The sequence below is a fragment of the Gadus macrocephalus genome, chromosome 22 (genome assembly GCF_031168955.1).
Source record: "Gadus macrocephalus chromosome 22, ASM3116895v1".
Classification (NCBI taxonomy): Eukaryota; Metazoa; Chordata; class Actinopteri; order Gadiformes; family Gadidae; genus Gadus; species Gadus macrocephalus.
The window spans coordinates 15,762,823-15,785,442 of NC_082403.1; the positions used below are offsets into that span (position 1 = coordinate 15,762,823).

General features: G+C 42.6%; 2 non-coding genes across 2 annotated transcripts; both read left to right on the plus strand.

The window, feature by feature from the left end:
• The first annotated feature begins 19,221 nt into the window (after nt 1-19,221).
• Nucleotides 19,222-19,309, plus strand: trnay-gua (transfer RNA tyrosine (anticodon GUA)). Its single transcript is given in 2 exon segments — nt 19,222-19,258; nt 19,274-19,309. It is a non-coding gene; the product is annotated as a tRNA-Tyr (tRNA).
• Nucleotides 19,310-19,648: 339 nt separating this feature from the next.
• trnay-gua (transfer RNA tyrosine (anticodon GUA)) lies at nt 19,649-19,736 on the plus strand. The gene is given in 2 exon segments: nt 19,649-19,685; nt 19,701-19,736. It is a non-coding gene; the product is annotated as a tRNA-Tyr (tRNA).
• Nucleotides 19,737-22,620: the final 2,884 nt, after the last annotated feature.

Genomic DNA, 22,620 nt, shown 5'->3' on the forward strand with positions numbered 1-22,620 from the left:
CACAATACAGAGTATACTGACCGGAGCTATAGCTGTCGGGTGCGCACACAGCTCCAGGCGGGACCTGCGAGCCCCGCAGAGGGTGGTGAGGTCAGCTGAGTGGACCACGGGCACCCCACTCCCCCCTCTGCAGGACTTCCTACACCAGACGCTGTACCAGCAGAGCCAGAAGGATTATCAAGGATCCCCACCACCCCGGTAACAGACTCTCTGTGACCCTCAGGTCCGGCAGATGCCTGCGCTCTCACAAAACACGCCTGGGGGAAAAAACTTTTCCCCCAGGCAAACACGGCCCCGAATTCAAGCTGGACAATCCCCCCCCCTCCCCCTCCCCCTACCCCCGCCTCCTGCGGCACTTCGGCTTTAACCCTGGCCATATTGCCGAGTACAATTTGTACATCTCCCTGAATCTATTTGCAATTGCATATCTATTATAATATTCCTCATTTCACAACTTGTGCATAAGTAAATACTTGCAACTTAACATTCTTGCAATAACTTAATAGCTTAATACTTTCGTAATATCTTTCTGTGTGTATATATTTCTGTTAAAACTTAATTTGTATTTTATGCTATTGTAATTTATTTCTATTTTAAGCACAGAAATACAAAGTATGTCGCACAAACATTGCACTGCACATCCTGCATGACTATGTGACAAACTATAACCTTTGAATCTTGAATCTTTGGAACTAAAAATTACTTATACCCGACACATCTAAAGATATCTGCCTCAGTCAGCCTTCTGAACAACATCAACACACAACTCATATTGCAAGCTAATCCAAATGTCTTGAGTAGGATGTGCAGTAAGTCTGCTCAGATGAGATATCCTATACATAGAGGCATGCAGATGGCCTGTAGACATTCAGGTGTTCTTTCAGGGCTACACAACCCCCATAATAACCATAATACACAAAAACACACACCCTATCCCCCAATCGACAAATCATATTTTGAACAGATAGCCTATGTTATCTGCATAGGCTCTTTTTAGCAAATTGCCAAAAAACGGCAGGTCATGTGTCATACGATGGCGGTTGCCGAACTGAAAACCAATACGATGGACTGCAGGTGTATCCGAGCGTGCACCGGCCTTTGGATCAAACAAAGGCAAATATTGTCTTCCATGAGCACTTACGTGGGCCGCGGAGCCCCACTCTGACGTTCAGCGCTCGATGTGATGTATCTGACTATTACTTTGTTATTAGTGTTGGCGGTTGCAAAGTTGTCCCGACTCCTCCTCATGTCATTGACACAACGAATGGCCTGTGAGCTGAATATGAAACGTCTCGCAAAGGAGGAGAATTACTTCCCTGGGCAGGTGGCCCGCCCTCTGTTCAGAGCGCTCATTCACATGCCTTCTGTACGGGGGACTGGGCCTTTGCCTTTCCCAAACACAGAAAGCCAAACTCCAGGGCAAACAAGGGGGCAGATGGCTGTGCTGAGAAGAAATAGAAACAGAGAAAGCGTGGGGAACTTCAGCATTGTTTGTCTAGATGAGTATTTCTTGGCAAGAGAAGTTCAGAGAGGAGGAGAGAGAGACTGAGGCGTATGTTTGTCTTCATGAGGATGGGCTCACTTCATTTTCTTCCCGTGAATGCTCTCAGAACTGTCACATCTGCTTATCTCTCTAACACCTCTCTAACTACCCCCCTCTTCCATCCCATTTTTGCTTCCATTCATTTCACCTGACTCTCTCTGTTTTCCACGTGTCTCCGCCTGTAAGACTTTCCGGGTGGGGTCGAGTCGTCTAAATAATCTTGGAAGGCTCATTCATCGTCCCAGTAAAAGGAAAACAGTGGATCCCATTGAGGCACTGCAGTCGCAATCCCTGAAGCGGGATTTCCGACTCCGAAAGTCGGAAAAACATGGCAACCCTTAGCATCCAGAGATGCAGCTCCACACATAAAAATTACTGAAAGCTGAATTTATGTACTGTTTATTAGAAATTCTGTCTTATTTATGTGTCATCAAACAAGTCGTACACAGAGTACTGTTAGGGGTTTGTAGGGCTTGTTGAAATGTTGACATTTAATCCAGTTTATAAGCGGGTTCCCCTTCCTTGAAGGGGCATTCAACCTAAAATCGTTATTATTTTGTTTAAAATTTAGTAAAATGTCTTATATGAGCGTCAAGATAGAAACATATGCCATTTGATCATGTGTTTTATATTTATGTCATTAAGAGAGAACAGGACTTACATCCAAGTTTTCTGTCAGTCTCTGCGAACCAATATCTGAACGTTCCACTGGTTTTGTGACTTCAAAGGGAATCTTTGTATACCTTCCTCCGTCACGACGGAGGCACACCGGGGCTGAAGTGTGTGTGGATGTGTGGAGCTCTGCCTGGGCAGCGGTTGATGGTTAATTGCGGCATCTTAATAATTGTTTCCCTATTTACAAACATGGATGGTTGCTCGCCAACCATGGGGGGCAATAAACTGTTCTGTTGCCATCAGGTACTGTGAACACATTAGGGACTACAGCAGTGTAATCAATTAATAAACGGCATTGTGCTGTATTCTGTCTGATTAAGTCTGATGATGTGTCTTTCTTTTGCACATTAACGTAACATAATTAATATTTGTATGTAGTTTCATTCCAATATCTTTGACACTAAGACTATAATTTCACTGCATAAATAGATGACAGAATTGTCCCTCTTGTACTAAAGAGTTACTAAAATCATGGTTGATAAACTTGGCATTAGTGTTTCAGTAGTTCAATAATGAACCCGCATGTGACTTTTAAACCGTCAACTTAACTTATTGTTAAATCAATTTAACGATTATAATAATAATTCAATTATTGCAAAAAATCACATAACTAAAGATAATAATGCTAATGGGAAGGGATGGTATGTGGCAAGATTGGGCAGGGGCTGTAACATAAATTTGAAGCATTCATTTACACCAGGGGTCTCAAACTCAACTTACCTGGGAGTCCGCTGGAGTTGGAGTCTGGGTCAGGCTGGGCCGCATCATGTATTCCACAGAAAAAAGGAGCACAACTGACCCAATCCAAGTTAATGATCGGGCTATAATTAGATAACGTTGGCTATGTAATCGCTGACAACAGGAGACAATTCATTCAAATTTTGATGGCAAGCAGAGGGCCACAAAACATCATCCCGCGGGCCTCAATTGGCCCCCGGGCCGCGAGTTTGAGACCCCTGATCTACACCGTTTACAGGAAAAAGAGAATCTCACGAATGGGGACATTATAGGCTACACTGGCTTTTGGGATCAGCGCAGTTAACAGCACAACAAATCCTTACCCTAAACCTAACCCTGACAGCTGTCAATCTGTTGTCTATGCTTTACGGCCCCTGGGTGCGCCTGCCTGTCTCCTAAGACATTACCAAGAAAGCCGCCTATAGCTCTACGATGTGTGTGGATGTGTGAAGCTCATTCTTGGCAGCGGTTGATGTTTGCTTTTGAGAGAGGGTTATGCTTCCCGGGCACTTATAATATAATGTCAAATCCCATCCAATAATTTCATTCGGCCTGAATGACTTGTCTGTCTACCTACCTACCTGCACACACTCTGTCCGTGCACATGAACATTCTTCAGCAAGCCTAGGCAGGCCCAGAGCCATTTAGAGAGGGTCGTGACATCTCCGTCCGCTCCAACGGACCATGCTTTAACAGCAATGGTGGATCGTGAGCCTCGCGATAGTTCCCAGAGGTTAGCCTCTCCCAATAGAAACGTATTGGAGTGGCAGCACCATAAACCGTTTGTGATGCACTATTAAAAGGTAGGATGTTTAAATAAACCCATTGCATATTTTCTGCACATCTTAATCAAATATACATGTACATTAAAGCATATTAGTGGATTATCCCACCTAAATGAGTGGATTAAGGGAACAGATTCGGCTAGCATTAGGATACTGTAAAAGTTAGCAACACGTTAACCACAAACCTCGGTTCTCTTATTGTCATTTCATGTAATGTTGTGGGCGTAGAGAAACGTCTTTATTAGTTAAATATAACATATGTGATTGTACAGGGGTGGATGGATGTAGTGAAATGAGGATAATCAGTTGTAAAATTAAACCTTTGCCTATAATCAGGACGAGAGCTATCTTTATGATACATCGCTATTGATATGGATTAAAACAGTATATTTTGGCCTTTGAAAGGGTTTTATCAGTGTATTATATAAGTAATCTTGTTAGTGTGTATCCTACAGCACTAGGTCCTGCGTGGTGGAGAAGGGATGCTGAAGGAACCATGGAGACGGTGAAAACATGATGGAGGTTTAAAATAAGCCAGTTGTATAAAAAACATGTTTCATTATACTGCCATATTATATAAGAAATCGTATAATTATTTGGATTGGATTTCCTAAAAAACACTCAACATCATTATGTTGCTGCTGTGAGTTGGCAATCTTTATTGTCACTTGTCAGTTTCCTTCTGTCCTATCTGAAAGTCATAAAGATTAAATTCGTTTTTAAGGTAATGTATGCCTTTATGGGATTCCTGAAACAACCTTGAATTAAAGAAATGGTAGAAAACAAATCGAATCAGAATTTTTAAACATTCCTTCCCTTCCTCTTAATATATGAATAAAGGGTGTGAATACCCTTTATAGAGCAACATGCCCTATAACCAAGGTAATGTAAAATATGTAAACAAGGCAGGTTGCTGGTCACATTAAACCTAAAATATTAGCAGATTTTACTTAAAAAAACTAAAACATATTGACCTAATGCATGCATGTGTCGTGTCGGTGTGCTATAGAAATATTGTAAATCAATGCATTTATTGACTTGTAATTACAAGAAATCGCAGTTGTGTCGGGATTGGGATTTCTTCAGTTGGATAGTTTCTAAATCAAGCCTCGAAATTCTTGAGTCTCTAGCTGGTTTCCCCAGATTGCCTATCCCTTCCTTAAATAGAGATTTATGGTATTAATTGATATTGAAAGACCAAAAATAACTTCCAGAGGAGGACATTGTTAAGCTACTATCTAACTAACCTAGCCCTATTATGTATGTTCTTCCTGACAAACTGATAACCTGCAAAACGACCGACTAGACCTATAGCCAGGTCCCTCAAGAACGAGGTGGAATGTTTCAAGGCACACAACGTACATTAACGTTTCCAGAACAAATAATCTAGAATTAAGTCCATGAATGACACTCAGTTATGGAGGAAACTGAAGCTATTGTGTCATTATCTTATTTAAATGACACAATTATAATGTAATCAAGAGAATTCGAATCAGTTTAGCTATAGTCACTATAGTAGAACTACTTTAGCACTAACTTGGTGGGGCTACATGAATCTATGTAAGACCTATTAAAACAAACCAGAGGAAACAGGGGCGTACATATGAACTCCAGAGATGGAAGCCCTAGCAAAAGAACATAGGTCGATGTTCTATTTTGGTTGTGCATCAAACCGACTCTGTCGAAGTAACATAACTAAACATGTAGTTGTGTGTGTGTGTGTGTGTGTCTGATGCCAGCTGATTTGCGCGACAGTAGATAAGAACGAGGCTGCTGCTGCCGCTCCCTGGGGGGGAATAGCAGCGTGTATTTGCCACCCGGTTCTCATCCCACCACACGTTGTTATTCCTGCTTCGCTCGTGTCTATCTGTTCATGTGCAACTCTTCATTTCAGATAGGCCAAAGAAAGAATGTTGTGTTGTGTCAAGGTGTGTGCGGGTGGCTGCGTTAATAAAAGATGTAGGACATGTTTGGAACATCTCAAAGCTGTCCCTGATTCTTTGATCAGGCACTGGAGGGCTTCTCTCGTAGTTTGCATCATTATATATTATAATATTAGATGTTCATAATAGTAATAAACAACAACTTAATATACACCTGCACCAAATTAATAAAACACCTACGTCTACTTGTTATGCAAGTTCCTTCTTAACAGGGTCAACGGAATCACTGTTTGGACTAAAAAGGATTGAGTTCTTTACACAGCCTAACTCGTTCTCACAGTAAATGTCAGCTTTTGAATAAAAGTAATTCTGAGTTATCATTCAAGGAGGAGCATAAATAGCTTCATGAGACCATCCAGACCTCGCATTCCCTGTTTCTGTTTCTCTCCTCAGGTCGGTCTTTCCTTGATCCTGCTTTTCAAAGTTTGTCCAATCAGCGCTCAGGGAAGGGAGTCAAAAAGAAAATCAAGTCAGGCACCGAACATAAGAGTAGCAATCAAACCCGAATAGACTGAATATGATTTTAAATATGAACAGAAATCCGCACAAAAGGCTTTTCTTCCAATGCAATTTGTTTGTGCTTAACTCAAACGGGAACCTGCGGTTGCAGAGTGAAGAGACCAGGAGCAGTTGCTGTGATGGATTTAGTCTTTTCTAGCAATGCAAGGCCATGGCCATGGAAATCAATAGCTGCCCAACCCAGGCTGATTCATTGCTAAACGCAAATGTGAATAATAGCATGTACTAAAGAGGCTAAATAATTAAAGTAAATACTAATAAATAGTAGTAATAAATAAAAAAAATAGAGCTAAACAAGAAATAGGCAAACTATAAAACCCAAAACCATCCATCCTGTCGTGATCCTGTTTTAATACTAGAGCTTCAGGTTGAGGGGGCTGGAGGGTTTGGGTAAGCCCTGCCATTTGGGTTTCTGTATTTGTGGTTTAAGCTTTTTAAGTCAATTTCAGATGCCAAGCTCTGCTCTCCCAAAGCCCAAAGCCTCCTGCGTGCCCTTCTGCCCTGAATGAAGTCTGAAAGGAATCTGGAATAGGATCAATTATTTTCAGCCCAGTATCATACTAAAGAAATAAGCATGAGGGTAGAGCTCTTTGTGGTGTGGTGGGGGGTTTGCTAATTATAAATGTTATTTTATGGGGGTGACTTAAAGGTGGCCAGTGTGAAGGGGCCGATGAGGGGATCAAGGTGGTCACCTCCAAACTCCATTCAAGCAAGCTGGAGAATCCTGTTTCTTTCTACTGTCTTATCCTCTGGTATTCATAAATTATATAACCCTTGTCCACCCCCATTCAATCTTCTAATGATTGTAAATGATATTCCCACACCCCTCACCCACCCACATCCTCACACACAATCCCAGCCAAATTCTCATACACACACGCTCACACACTCGTGTGCTTCTTCAAAGGTTTCATTCCTTTATGATGATGAGTAGCAGCACACTTAAGAGTCAAGCTGCTCTTCAGGTATTCCTTTCATCCATGGGTGAGTGTGTTAGTCTCTAAGCCTGCTGTCTCCATTCTGTGTATGTCACAGCAGTGCTGGTTCATGTCCGTTGGATGGTGATGCTGTGTTCATGTAGACTATGTGTGTGTGTGTTTGTGTAAAGGCCTTCATACCTTATATAACCCTTGTTAGAGTTAGTGATGATAGATAACCTGCCAAGCATCTAGTTTGCAAACCAAACTATTAATTTTCCACGTTTTCATTCCGCATGACTCAAAACTCATCCTACAAATGTGCGAAAACGCAATCCAACACCTCCTCGCTCCATATAGCGCCAGAATTATGCATGTGGATTTATAATCGGAGCTGCGTTCTTCTTCTTTTCCCATAGTCACATTCTGCCTCTGTTTTCTGCAGCCGTCTGCGAAAGAGGAGGAGGAGGAGAAGCAGGGGAAAGTGTGACGTTTGGCACCTTTCACCAGCCATGAACATTTGAGCATTTTCACTGATTCATACGCGCCGCGCTTGACATCTCCTTCGCTACCTGTCCTGGCACTCTCCTTCTCCTGACAGTCTGGAACAAGGAAACATTACACACACCAGTACTTATTCAGGTTTCCCTTTCTTATTTTACATTTTACAGCAGCGTTATAATTATACATTTAGCCTAAACATACTCATCTGTATAATGTTTAATGTCACGTTATTTGTTAAATATAAAAAATACAATTATATATGTTATGTTCACGAAGCTTAGCTTGATATGGCCCTAACCCTAACCCACCACATTGTAAGTGAGAATAACAGAATATTATTATGAGTGTTGAGCTATTTCGGAGTGATTCTTTTAATCAGCTAGATACGTATATAAGAGAAGCCATTGAAGTCACGCTTCAAGTTTTTTGTTAACAATCATAAATCAAAATGGTTGATTATGGATTAATTTAATTCCACCTTTAATATACACAAACGACTCATTGGTCGCTAATCGTCTTATTATTAAAGTGGGAGATGGTGTTAGAAACAATGCCTTCAATTCTGGAAACTGACAGAAGAGCCTGTCTTGACACCAAGAAGCCTCTAAATATCAAGTCTCAACTCCTTACTGAACGATCCTGCAGCCTGGTTGGCTACCTAACCTTTAGCTCTATAAACCCCCGAAACACAACACCCCCACCTGCAGCAGGGTTACAAAACGCCTCTTGGGTTTCTTGTGGGATTGGTCTGGCTTGGCCTTTAAGTGTGGCCAAGCCACAAGATCTTGGTTTCCCTACAAACGTTCATCATTAGGGAGTTTCCCTAATGATGAACAGAGCCTTAGTTACCCAAAGCGGATAACCAGTGACCCCGTGTCCTCTGTGTAGCCTGTGAGACAGTGAGGAAGCTAGCTGAAGATCAAACAATGGTGGAGTAGAAGATCTCCAAGGAGGAACAGTCTCCTAATGACACATTGTTCGGGTTATGATGATGGCGGCGATCCCTAAAGACACTGCAGGTGGGGCTTGGGGCTGGCGAGGTAGCTAGCTGGGTTAGCTTGCTGTTTGGCTGCTCTGCAACAATGTTGATGAAGGGGCGATAGGATGGTTGATGAGCCAGATGTTGTTGCAGGATGTGGTAAACCTGACACCGGTTCACCATGTCCATGTCAATTTATCGGCTTGTTCTGGGAGCAAATGGTTACATTATCGGAAGTGGTAGGTTGAGGCTAGGAGAGGCTGTTCTGAACAAACCCTATTCACATATATAGATTACAGTCTCAAAATCACTTTGGCCTTTTTTTGTAATATGTTGTACAATGTTCTACCCTCAGGTGCACGGCAGCTGATCAGTTCATGGAATTTTGCTAGATCGTGTTGCCATGGTTAAAATCTCCCATCAGGATATAATGTAGTTGCCGGATCCTTGATGCCGCCCTGGACAGACGGGGACAGATAACAGCCCTGTGGGGAATCAGATCGGCTTTAATTGTCTTCTTACAAACTATTTTCTGTATTAACTAGTTTGGCAATTCAGTTCTTGTGATTTGCTGCGGAACAGAACTGTGGCCAATGGCTGTCCTGGAGCAACCGGCCATCGAGTAATTCTCCAAGACTCACAAATGACTGGTCCAGCCCTGCCTGACTGTGGTCTTTCAGCCAGTGCTGCACAGTGAGTGAATGAGCTTCAGGGAGCCGCTCCGTGGAGTCCCTGGCGAAGGTGAAGTGGCTTCATGTGAGTGTCTCGTCTCGGAGGTCTTTGAGCATGAAGAGACGACTCATGTTTTTCTTAAGCATACCGAGTTCCACAGAACAGTTCCACTTTATGTAACCTCCAAAACTTTTGAGCAAAGTTATTATTTGGTGTTTTCTTTTTTATAATATCGTTATACTCACCCTCAGCTTAATGGTAATGGCCACTTGCACCATTCCATTAATTTAATCCCCCCTCCTTAGCTATTCCCTCGTGGTGCTGATCATTATTGGGGCTTGGGAGATAATTAGCGTCTTAATGACCCGCGTCTGAGAGGTGGGGAGACCACCGTCCCCTTCACCAAAGGAATTTCTACCACAGGCCCCCCCCCCATCCTGCCTGGGGGGCATTAGAGATGTGCCCACCGAGGTCAGGGGTTTGGGGGCTGTTGGTGGCGGTGGGCCTGTTGATGGAGCGGAGGTGGTGGGGGTCCTGGTGGTGTGGGTCGGGGGTGGTGCTAGTGATGGAGTTGGGGGTGGTGGAGGTGGAGGTAGGCGGAGGTACCTGGGTGGTACAGTGTACTAGCTCCGGGAGCACTCTGATGCGACAACCATAATGAGATTAATTAGAATAGCGCAAGGTCAGGCAGAGCGATTGAGGAGGAGAGGGTAAAAAAGAGAGAGAGAGGGGAGAGAGAGAGAGAGAGAGAGAGAGAGAGAGAGAGAGAGAGAGAGAGAGAGAGAGAGAGAGAGAGACCTTTAAACAAATCGACACACAAACAACCACACTGTCACACACACGCACGCACACACACACACACACACACACACACACACACACACACACACACACACACACACACACACACACACACACACACACACACACACACACACACACACACACATACACACACACACAGGCAGAGGTCAGCGCAGGTGAGAGCGAGGGGGTCTCATGTGGCTCTGGGTGTAGGACCACTGACCACCTACTGGTGCGTAGCCACATCCGTATGGATAATGTTTGGTGTATATATTTATATATATACATATTTATTAATAGATACCTATATATTTGCATCTGCACATTTTTTTATCACTACATTCACCCGATAGGGGAAGCATATATTAACGATTAATTCTGTTATTTTAAAATAATTGGATGGACATGATAATGCACACATAGGAAATGCATAATTTCCATTCTAAAAAATGAAACATAGAATCAGAAACAAGAATGTTTGTCATACATTTACCTTTCGTACTCCTGTATCATCAAAGAGAGCAATACCTCTGCATAAAACATTAGAACCTAAATAAGAATGGATTACAATTTACCATTTAAATTAATACAGACTTTTGCCCAATTGACAAATAACATTTGCAAGTGTTAAAAACCATGCGTCTGCTCTCAGTACCTTGTTAATAATGGACATAACATTCACACAGGGAGTAGGTTGACACCACATTTTCACAGAAGCAACACCTATCTTGAGATTCTAAAAAAGGAAATAAAAATCAATTAAGCTAGAAGCCGCTCACAGATTTCATGAATAAACCTCCATTCCAATGACATTGCTGCTTTGAATAACTCTTAATCTTCCAAAGCTACGAGGTGTACACTATTCCTTCTGAGGTTATTTAGAAGGCGAAGGAGAGCAGCTGTGTTCGTCCTGGAGACCTTCATTCTGAAGACTAAACTTTGGGATGTTATCGACACAAGTTCAGTTTTAAAAGATGTTGGATATAATTATCTTTTTTATCCAACACTTCCTGGACAGAATAGAACCAGCAGATGTGTGTATGTGGTCTAGACGTGAGACCATCCTGATCCCAGAGTTATCATTCTTTAGAGTAGACCATGGTCTGGGGGAATACTCAATTCTGATTGGCTGCCGGGTGTGCATTCGTGTCTTGCTTCGCCATGAAGGGGCTTATTTTTCGATAATGACCGGCAAAGTTCTATACATTATCCCGCTTATTACACGGCTACTTCCCAAAACGAAACAATTTATTTACAATGTATTTGTTACCAGCATTCATAGTGTTGGTCAGCAGAGAAATAGTCCGCCCAAGTCGTTGACATCGTCGCTTAGCAACTGACAGCGCTTGGGCAAGTTACCAGACTACGTGTGGAGTGATACCAAAGGCAAAAAGTCCTTTTGTTTACCTTGACAGCGGTCATTATTCATCCGTTGCCAATGATTTATCCAAAAAGAATTGACCGCCGGAAGTTGTGAAGTGCCCATGCAAGTGAAACAGGGAAACAAAATATGATAGACGGAGCATCGAATGCTACCGCCTACTGGCGCTGACGAGACGCGGGGCCGCCATCTTGGAGTGGTCATCCGCTCCACTCAGTGTAATCCGTTTGGCTGGAGCAATGAACTGTCAGCGCATTTAATTAATCATACCTCACTGAATACCACTGATTTTCAAGCGGTTTTTTGTCATACGTGTAGCTATGATAAAGGCCACATGGTTTGGCGTGTTTTATTATTCAATACTAATTATACCAATAGTACGGTAATGTTAAATCTTGCTTGTGAAAAGTAATCCCCCGATTCCTATTATGGATTGTCCGCCGATTTGAGCAGGAATACGCTGAACAACAGCCCGGCATCCTGTTTCTGCTGCTGTTGCTGCTCCCGGTTGACCACTCCAAGATGGCGGCCGTATTTCTCGCGTCCCAGCAGCCAATGCTCCGTCTATCTATGGGGAACATCGTATGTACCCTATTTTAAGTCCACTATATAGTGCCCTATATAGTGGACCACTGAGAATTCGAACACCCTACAAAATGGCGTGCACCCTATTTAGTGCACTACATCCATGATAGGGAACGATTTCGAACACAGCTAAAGTTATGGCTTGTGAAAAACGTTATATTTGGATTGTAAAACGCATGAAAATATGAATTAATGGTATTAATTTATTTTCTTTGGCAAGTGACCGTGGTATAAGCGGGATAATGCCCTTCGAGGTGTCCATTATCAGGAATTAATGGACTTCGCGGAGGCAACCATCTGTTGGACGGCGCGTTGGACGGTTCACGCCTCCACGTCTTCCATTAATTCCTGATAATGGACACCTCGTCTGACATTATCCCTAACGCCCCGTGCCCACTACCTCCGTCCGTTGACTGATCCCCATTGACTTTGAATGGGGACGGACGCGCAATGCATTGTGGATCCGTCCGTTCCGTTGGAGCCTTCGGCTCAGTCAAGAAGTTGAAAAATTTTCAACTTTTTCGGCAGCGACGGATCCGTCATCCAATCAGATCGCGTATGCAAATTTAAGCACTGTGACGCGACTCGGGCTCTGACGATACTGGAAAGCGGGAAAGCGGGTCATCTTGCATCGCAACAAGCAGGAAGTAGCGGGAAGAACCCGGCGAACCGATTTGATTGGCTGACGGATGCATCTGCAAAGACTACTCCCCCATCAGTCAGCCACGCCTTCCCACGTCCGTTGACTGACGGAGGTAGTGGGCATGTAGGGTAACTTAATGGACTTCGCGGAGGCAACCGTTCTCCGCTGCCCGTCGGACGGTGCAAACGCCTTGTTCACACTACATGCGTCCGTGACGGATAACCGAGGGCGTGTCTGACGTATAGGGGACTAGTCTCTGTAGGTCTACGCATGCTGCAGCCAATGAAATCGTTGAACATTTCTCAACTTTTTGACGCAGGCCACGGAGCCGAATGGACGGACAGACACACAACGCATTTCGCGAGCCAAGTCAATGAGATCCGTTGACGGACGGAGGTAGTGTGAACAAGCCCCAAGGCAGGCAACCGCGTCGTCCATTAATTCCTGATAATGGACACCTCGTCGGGCATTATCCCTTACTAATTTCTCATCAGTCTCTCATCGAGCCCATTGAAAGAGTTTCAAAAACAATTGTGGTACCATGGAGTGAAGCAATCGATGGAGCAATCTAAACTGTTGAACCGAAATAGACTGAGTAACATTATTAAAAGATGCACAGAAATGTGCATGGAAGGCTATTCGCTGATGTTTTTGTACCTCTGACCGGATTCATTGCGAAAAAGGAAAGCATGACAGCCGTCAATAAGTGATTTTATATTTATATTTTCTTACTATTTCTTTGAGGCCAGTCCAGGCTGGGCGTGTGGAGCCGTCTGGAGGGGCTCGGCTGATGTTTGGGTCCAGGAGGACTCAGCAGCAGCACCATCTGAAGAAGCCACAGAGAACACGTTACCAGGTGGGAGGTGAGACCAAAAGTGTCATTATTTTCGCACATGACACATTATTCAAATGAGCAATTATGTATATTAAATGTACCTACATTTATAGCTGAATATCCTTGATATGAAAATGATGGATATGTGATGTGACTGACCAGGCACTCTCTATTTGAGCAGTCATTTAGGTTAACATTTATTTTACTGAGACTGTAAACAAATGCTAACTAGCATTAGAGGCACTTCAAACGATGAGCAATGCAGTTTCATAGGACTGCTGCATAGAGCAAAAATATTGCATATGTCTTTAGATCAAAGATGGCAAGCAAAACCAATACACAGATATGAACATGTACAGTGAGGAGTACGAGTGAGGGACAAGTATACCTGAGATAAAACACACAGAGAGAAAGATGCCAAAGAGTAGGATCAACTGTAACACTGGAAGGGTAGAGCGGGGAGGAGAGACACACTGCGAAAGCCTTGGAGGAGCCCAGATGGGCTGGTTTGAAGGTCAGCGTTGACTTGGTTCAGCTGCTGCTGAGACGAATTCCTGGAAACCAAGAACGAGTGGGGAGGGTGGAAAAAGGTTTGTGGACAATTCTTATCTGATGGGAGGAAAGGTGTGGTTATGGTGATAGGAGGGGGTGGGGGGAGCAAGGGCCTGACAGATTCAGGGCAGAGTTTGTCACAGTCTGTATGCGTCTTTGTGTGTGTTTCCCTCGTTTTATTTGTCTGCTGAAGTAGGACATTGTGAAAAGGTGCTCATCCACTCTGCTGTCACTCCTTCAAGGGCATAAGACCAACGTGGCTGTTGCTTATTTAAACACACACGCACACACATCGAATGTGAGAGACGCTAGAAAGATGACACACAAACTTAAAAAAAAAAGTAGACGACACGCAAACACACACAAGAAATCAGAGCACTGGGAAGATAGAAGCGGATACACACACTGGATGTGCGTGTATTTACACACACACACGTTTACTTTTTCAGCGCACAACAAGTCTGAAGGTAACCTTTTCCAACCCTTTCTTTTTTCTCTTGTTTATCTCTGTCTGCGGAGCCCTCTACCTTATATGTGCTTCCTCTGTCTGTGTACAAAAGAGGCAACGGAGGCCAAACGTAATCAGACAGGAAGGAAGTTTCATAGATCACTGAACGCAGAGCCACTAAGCACCTTCCCTCTCTAGCACACTAAACGCGGAACCGTTACACAATCAAACACATTCTGCAATCTCTTGTTTGTGCCGCTTGTGTCAAGTGTTTCAGTCGGAAATGATTTATCTGGCCGGTAAAAGCGGATGAGAGGTCATGAATTCTGTCCTCAGTGGTGAAATGAAAGCAGGAATTGGAGAGCCTTCCGAGGGAATGAGTGTTAGAGAAGCTGGCAGGTCAGAATGGACGTCTCTACATGGTCTATCCTGGAGGATGTCTCGATGGTGGGTGTGTTTGTGTGAAATAAAGACAGCCCATGCTTTTGTACGGGTTTTCTTTACTGATGTGTTTTGTGTAGGGGTCTGTCCATCATTTGCAGCACATGGTTGTGTGTGTGCGCATTATTGTGTGGCGTGTGTAAGCATGCAAGCGTCCGTTATTGGCAGATTTCTTTGGTAAACGGTGGACAATGAGTACTAGGAATAGAGATTTTTCCCAGAGGTGTCAAACACAGCTCATAACACTAAGCATGGGCTCCTTTATGTAGCAGAGCACAGGGAGTAGACTAAACTAGAGGAACGGAGGAAGACCAATACTCATACCCATCGTTAGTGTTATGAGGGACATCTTTGATTGTCCATCATAATAATGGCTATAGGTCTATAAAATGCCAATGGAGCAAAAGTGCCGAGATCGGGAGGGGCTCTATGTGAGACCTGATCCTCCATCAGACCCTTGATAGGCTCGGAGAGATCAATGGTCCAAGATCCACTGAGCCGTCAATGGACAAGTTAACATAGTGGTGATGTAGCGGTTGGGTACTCTCTCTCGTTGCGTTGTGAATGACACAATGAAACCTTTGGCAGCCAGCCGTTTATTCTGGTACTGGTAATATTTTCAACAGGGGAAAATCACGGATGAGAACCCTTAAAATGGCAGCCTCTCCCAGCCGGGGTACACGTTGACTGAGGAGAGTCAACGTGTGTCCAGTCAACGTCAAAATACCTTCCCCACATTCCGCTAGAGGGAGCTCTAGCACTCCCACCACCACAGCCAGCGCAAGGGTCTCGCTGGCAATGGCAAGTGGGAAGCACCAACCCCGCTACAGTGACATTACCTTCCCTATTGGAAAAATCACATGTGCACACACGCAAACACATGGCTTTACGACTTAGGGTTTTGGGTACAATGACATATTTACAAAACATGATATGTTGTCTGCCGAAATCATAAAACATTTGCTCTAGAGCGCAAGTGTGTGTTTTTACAATCTTGATGCACAAGGATTCCCATGCACTAAACATACTAGGAATCATAGAATAATTAAATACCAGTAGGAACACAGTGAGAAAGATCTTTATTTCCAGTATTGGATACTTTGATAGGTGAAGGAATATTGCATCCATCCCTTAATCCACATTGATCACTTGAGGCCTTCTGTGAAATGTACACAAACATGACGATAAGAATAGATATTCAAATGAAGGTGGAACTTTCTTAAACCGATTCAGTGGCTTTTGTTCCTGCGCTATTAAATTCAACCAATTTAGGCTACCTTGGGTTGTTTTTTCCGGACACCGGACTCCTGCATTCCAGAAACCAGAAGAAGGACAATGTCTCCCCCGTGAGTTTGCTTCGTGTAACATGAGATTAGAAGCTGCAGTAACCTAAAAGGTGTTTGTCGATGGCTTGATACTTAATTGGTCCATAAGGGTTATATGATATTAGATTAATATTAGAAGATATTCGGTATTCGGTACGTAATAATTTATTTGTTAATTAAAAAGGACCTACTATGCTTTTGACCTATGAGATGTATTTCATGCTTTGAGATGCAAAAATTAAAATAAACACAAAACAGTATTTTGCATGTCCAAAAGTTTTCTGTATTATCAATTTGGTGCCTTGGAGTGTAGCCAGGATCAAAAGCTGTCAACCCAAGTGCTGCATCCTCTCTCTGCCAGTGTGCGGTTAATCGAAACGAGCTCATCTCCAACCATGTTCCACAGCTGGATAAGTGGCAGGCCTGTGTTGTTGTCATAGTTTGAAACCTGTGCAAGAAAGGCCACGCCTGCAATGTTCCTCTTCGAGGAGTGACTAGTTGGATAGATCCCATAAAAAAGGGAAAATTATGACCAAATTCAAATTTGAATAATAGGATACAGACACACACTGTTGCTATGGCTCCCAGCAGTGGGAGCCACGTATAACCAGCCTTATTAGATTTGATATCAATAAACATAAGTCCACTGACTAGGAGGCGGGCTGTGCTGTGAATATGAAATAAAAACATTTGAGGAGAAGGTGGTGTAATATAATTGTCTGCCTTATATAAAGCAAGGGAAATAATGATTACATAACATGAAACATGCAGAGCAAACATTGCTAAATCTATTAGCAATGGGCCTAGATCAACTCTCCTTATATACATCAAAGTATTTCTGTCACGGTTGAGTTGTAAATATAAGGTAGTTAAAGTCCAGTGTGTCAAATTTAGCAGCATCTAGCATTGAGGTTGCAGATTGCAACCAACTGTTAACCCCTCTCCCCTCACTTTCCAAAGACTACGTTGGCCTCTACTGGCCTGTATATTGTGTAAGATATCCTGTAGTAGCCTGTATTGTGTACATACATACATTTTGATAAATTTTGATGAGTTTGGCAGGGATTGCAGCTGGGATCTGTGTCACACACATACTCCATGTCCTCCAGCAGCACTCACAGTCGAGAAGTGAGTTGCTGTTTGGAGGAGTGTACCCCGTTGCTGGCGGCCTATCCGGGAACTGTTTCAGGAATCCTCAGAGGGCGATTTTGAAGGCATCCAGAGTGGTTTGGCTGTTTACATCTTTGGGAAGGATGTTCCAGAGGCGTGTTGCTTTGACACCGAATGAATTGTCGTACGCCGTTGACATGGACTTCTGTGCCTTGTAGTTATAGGATGGCACTGTAGCTCTAACTCCAAGTCGGGCAGTGGAGTAAAAGGACATGTCGATGTTGTTTGGAGCTTGGTCGTTAACAATCTTCCAGGCGTGTATGATTGTGTAGCGCTCACGCCTGCGTTGGAGTGATAGCAGTTTCAACTTCTCCAATCTCTGCCAGTAGTCCAGTTCACTGAGTCCAGCTATCTTCTTTGTAAACTGCTTCTGGATGTTCTCCACCGTCTGGATATCCGTTATCTTTGAAGGGTTCCAGAGCGGGCAGCAGTATTCCGTTTTATGTAAGGTGCCAGTGGGGAGTTACAAAATGTTGTCATCATCTATGACAGCATTGAGTCTCCATGTTGCATGTGACGGGTTCCTTCAATAGTTGTATTAATTATATTTGGTAATTTGGTCTGTATATGTAAAACTATAGGTCATGGATTACAATCGAAGGTAATTTTACCTTGACGTGATTGTTTGTTGTGATTTTTTTCACATTATTTCTTTGTCATAGTCAAGAATGTCGTTGCCAGTTTATCAAGTAGATATTCTTACAAGTCCGCATGAATATTCAACATTTGATAGCTCAGTTGGAAGAGCAAAGGACTGTAAGGAAAAGAGTCCAAAGAGTCTGAAATCATTAGTTCGCTGGTTCAACAGAATTTTATAGAAGTGCAAAACAACTTTGAGGAAATAACATTTGGGGAAGAAATGGTAGATCAGAGAAATTATTTTCCAGTAAATTGGGTAGATGTTCTCTCAATTCCTCATGCCAAGTCACCCTTCAATAGCTCATTTGGTAAAGGGCAAATGGCAAATATTCAATCAGAGAAAGTCGTTTCCAGATTATTTAGTACATGATCTCTCAATTTCGCAATTTATGTCTTCATTCGATAGCTTGGTTGGTAGAGCGGAGGACTGTAGTGTAATCAGTCTGAAATCCTTAGGTCGCTGGTTCAACTCCGGCTCGAAGGAATTTTATAGATTTGCAAAACCACTTTGAGGAAGTATCATTTCATGATGAATGGTAGTTAATCAGAGAAAGTCGTTACCAATAGACATATTTAGGTATTCTCTCAATTACGCAAGACCACTCAACATTCGATAGCGCAGTTGGTGGGGCAGAGGACTGTTGAACTCCGGCTAGTTTTAATAGAAGGGCAAAACCACTTTGAGGAATTATCATTTGGGGAAGAAATGGCAAATATTCAATCAGAGAATCTCGTTTCCAGTTTATTTAGTATATAGTCTCTCAATCACTCTATTTAAGTCACCTTTTGATAGCTCAGTTGGTAGAGCGGAAGGGTGTAGTGAAATGATTCTGAAATCCTCAGGTCGATGGTTCAAGTATCATTTCATGATGAATGGTAGTTAATCAGAGAAAGTCGTTACCAATAGACATATTTAGGTATTCTCTCAATTACGCAAGACCACTCAACATTCGATAGCGCAGTTGGTGGGGCAGAGGACTGTTGAACTCCGGCTAGTTTTAATAGACGTGCAAAACCACTTTGAGGAATTATCATTTGGGGAAGAAATGGAAAATGTTCAATCAGAGAATGTCATTTCCAGTTTATTTAGTAGATTTTCTCTCAATTACTCTGGTATTCTTACCCTTCGATAGCTCAGTTGGTAGAGCGGAGGACTGTAGAGAAATGAGTCTGAAATCCTTAGGTCGCTGGTTCAACTCCAGCTCGAAGGAAAATTATAGAGTTGCAAAACCACTTTGAGGAAGTATCATTTCATGATGAAATCGTAGTTAATCAGAGAAAGTCATTACCAATAGACTTATTTAGGTATTCTCTCAATGACGCAAGACCACTCAACCTTCGAAAGCGCAGTTGGTGGGGCAGAGGACTGTAATGAAAAGAGTCTGAAATCCTTTGGTCGCTGGTTCAACTCCGGCTAGAAGGTAATTTATAGAAGGGCAAAACTACTTTGAGGAATTATCATTTGGGGAAGAAATGGAAAATGTTCAATCAGAGAATGTCGTTTCCAGTTTATTTTGTAAATTGTCTCTCAATTACACTGGTAATCTTATCCTTCGATAGCTCAGTTGGTAGAGCGGAGGACTGTAGTGAAATGAGTCTGTAATCCTTAGGTCGCTGGTTCAACTCCGGCTCGAAGGAAATTTATAGAGTTGGAAAAACTACTTTGAGGAAGTTTCATTTCATGATGAAATTGTAGTTAATCAGAGAAAGTCGTTACCAATAGACATATTTAGGTATTCTCTCAATTACGCAAGACCACTCAACCTTCGAAAGCGCAGTTGGTGGGGCAGAGGACTGGAATGAAAATAGTCTAAAATCCTTTGGTCGCTGGTTCAACTCCGGCTAGAAGGTAATTTATAGAAGGGCAAAACTACTTTGAGGAAATCATCATTTGGGGAAGAAATGGCAAATATTCAATCAGAGATAGTCGTATCCAGTTTATTTAGTATATGTACTCCCAAATGCATAAATAATCTCAACCTTCGATAGCTCAGTTGGTAGAGCGGAGGTCTGTAGTGAAATGAGTCTGAAATCCTTAGGTCGCTGGTGCAACACCGGCTCGAAGTCATTTTATAGAGTTGCAAAACCACTTTGAGGAAGTATCAATTCATGATGAAATGGTAGTTAATCAGAGAAAGTCGTTACCAATAGACATTTTTAGGTATTCTCTCAATTACGAAAGACCACTCAACATTCGATTGCGCAGTTGGTGGGGCAGAGGACTGTAATGAAAAGTGTCTGAAATCCTTTGGTCGCTGGTTCAACTCCGGCTAGAAGTTAATTCATAGACGTGCAAAACCACTTTGAGGAATTATCATTTGTGGAAGAAATGGAAAATGTTCAATCGGAGAATGTCGTTTCCAGTTTATTTAGTAGATTGTCTCTCAATTACACTTGTAATTTTTGCCTTCGATAGCTCAGTTGGTAGAGCGGAGGACTGTAGAGAAATGAGTCGGAAATCCTTAGGTCGCTGGTTCAACTCCGGCTCGGAGGAATTTTATAGAGTTGCAAAACCACTTTGAGGAAGTATCATTTCATGATGAAATGGTAGTTAATCAGAGAATGTCGTTACCAATAGACATATTTAGGTATTCTCTCAATTACGCAAGACCACTCAACCTTCAATTGCGCATTTGGTGGGGCAGAGGACTGTAGTGAATTGAGTCTGAAATCCTTTGGTCGCTGGTTCAACTCCGGCTAGAAGGTAATTTATAGTAGGGCAAAACTACTTTGAGGAATTATCATTTGGGGAAGAAATGGAAAATGTTTAATAAGAGAATGTCGTTTCCAGTTTATTTTGTAGATTGTCTCTCAATTACACTGGTATTCTTACGCTTCGATAGCTCAGTTGGTCGAGGGGAGGACTGTAGTGAAATGAGTCTGTAATCCTTAGGTCGCTGGTTCAACTCCGGCTCGAAGGAAATTTATAGTGTTGCAAAAACCACTTTGAGGAATTATCATTTGTGGAAGAAATGGAAAATGTTCAATCGGAGAATGTCGTTTCCAGTTTATTTAGTAGATTGTCTCTCAATTACACATGTAAATTTACCCTTCGATAGCTCACTTGGTAGAGCGGAGGACTGTAGAGAAATGAGTCGGAATTCCTTAGGTCGCTGGTTCAACTCCGGCTCGAAGGAATTTTATAGAGTTGCAAAACCACTTTGAGGAAGTATCATTTCATGATGAAATGGTAGTTAATCAGAGAATGTCGTTACCAATAGACATATTTAGGTATTCTCTCAATTACGCAAGACCACTCAACCTTCAATTGCGCATTTGGTGGGGCAGAGGACTGTAGTGAATTGAGTCTGAAATCCTTTGGTCGCTGGTTCAACTCCGGCTCGAAGGAATTTTATAGAGTTGCAAAACCACTTTGAGGAAGTATCATTTCATGATGAAATGCTAGTTAATCAGAAAATGTCGTTACCAATAGACATATTTAGGTATTCTCTCAATTACGCAAGACCACTCAACCTTCGATAGCGCAGTTGGTGGGGCAGAGGACTGTAATGAAAAGAGTCTGAAATCCTTTGGTCGCTGGTTCAACTCCGGCCAGAAGGTAATTTATAGAAGGGCAAAACTACTTTGAGGAATTATCATTCGGGGAAGAAATGGAAAATGTTCAATCAGAGAATGTCGTTTCCAGTTTATTTTGTAGATTGTTTCTCAATTACAGAGGTAATCTTACCCTTCGATAGCTCAGTTGGTAGAGGGGAGGACTGTAGTGTAATGAGTCTGTAATCCTTAGGTCGCTGGTTCAACTCCGGCTCGAAGGAAATTTATAGTGTTGCAAAAACCACTTTGAGGAATTACTTTGAGGAAGTATCATTTCATGATGAAATGCTAGTTAATCAGAAAATGTCGTTACCAATAGACATATTTAGGTATTCTCTCAATTACGCAAGACCACTCAACCTTCGATAGCGCAGTTGGTGGGGCAGAGGACTGTAATGAAAAGAGTCTGAAATCCTTTGGTCGCTGGTTCAACTCCGGCTAGAAGGTAATTTATAGAAGGGCAAAACTACTTTGAGGAAATCATCATTTGGGGAAGAAATGGCAAATATTCAATCAGAGATAGTCGGATCCAGTTTATTTAGTATATGTACTCCCAATGGCACAAAGTATCTCACCCTTCGATAGCTCAGTTGGTAGAGCGGAGGACTGTAGTGAAATGAGTCTGAAATCCTTAGGTCGCTGGTTCAACTCCGGCTCGTAGGAATTTTATAGAGTTGCAAAACCACTTTGAGGAAGTATCAATTCATGATGAAATGGTAGTTAATCAGAGAAAGTCGTTACCAATAGACATTTTTAGGTATTCTCTCAATTACGAAAGACCACTCAACATTCGATTGCGCAGTTGTTGGGGCAGAGGACTGTAATGAAAACTGTCTGAAATCCTTTGGTCGCTGGTTCAACTCCGGCTAGAAGTTAATTCATAGACGTGCAAAACCACTTTGAGGAATTATCATTTGTGGAAGAAATGGAAAATGTTCAATCGGAGAATGTCGTTTCCAGTTTATTT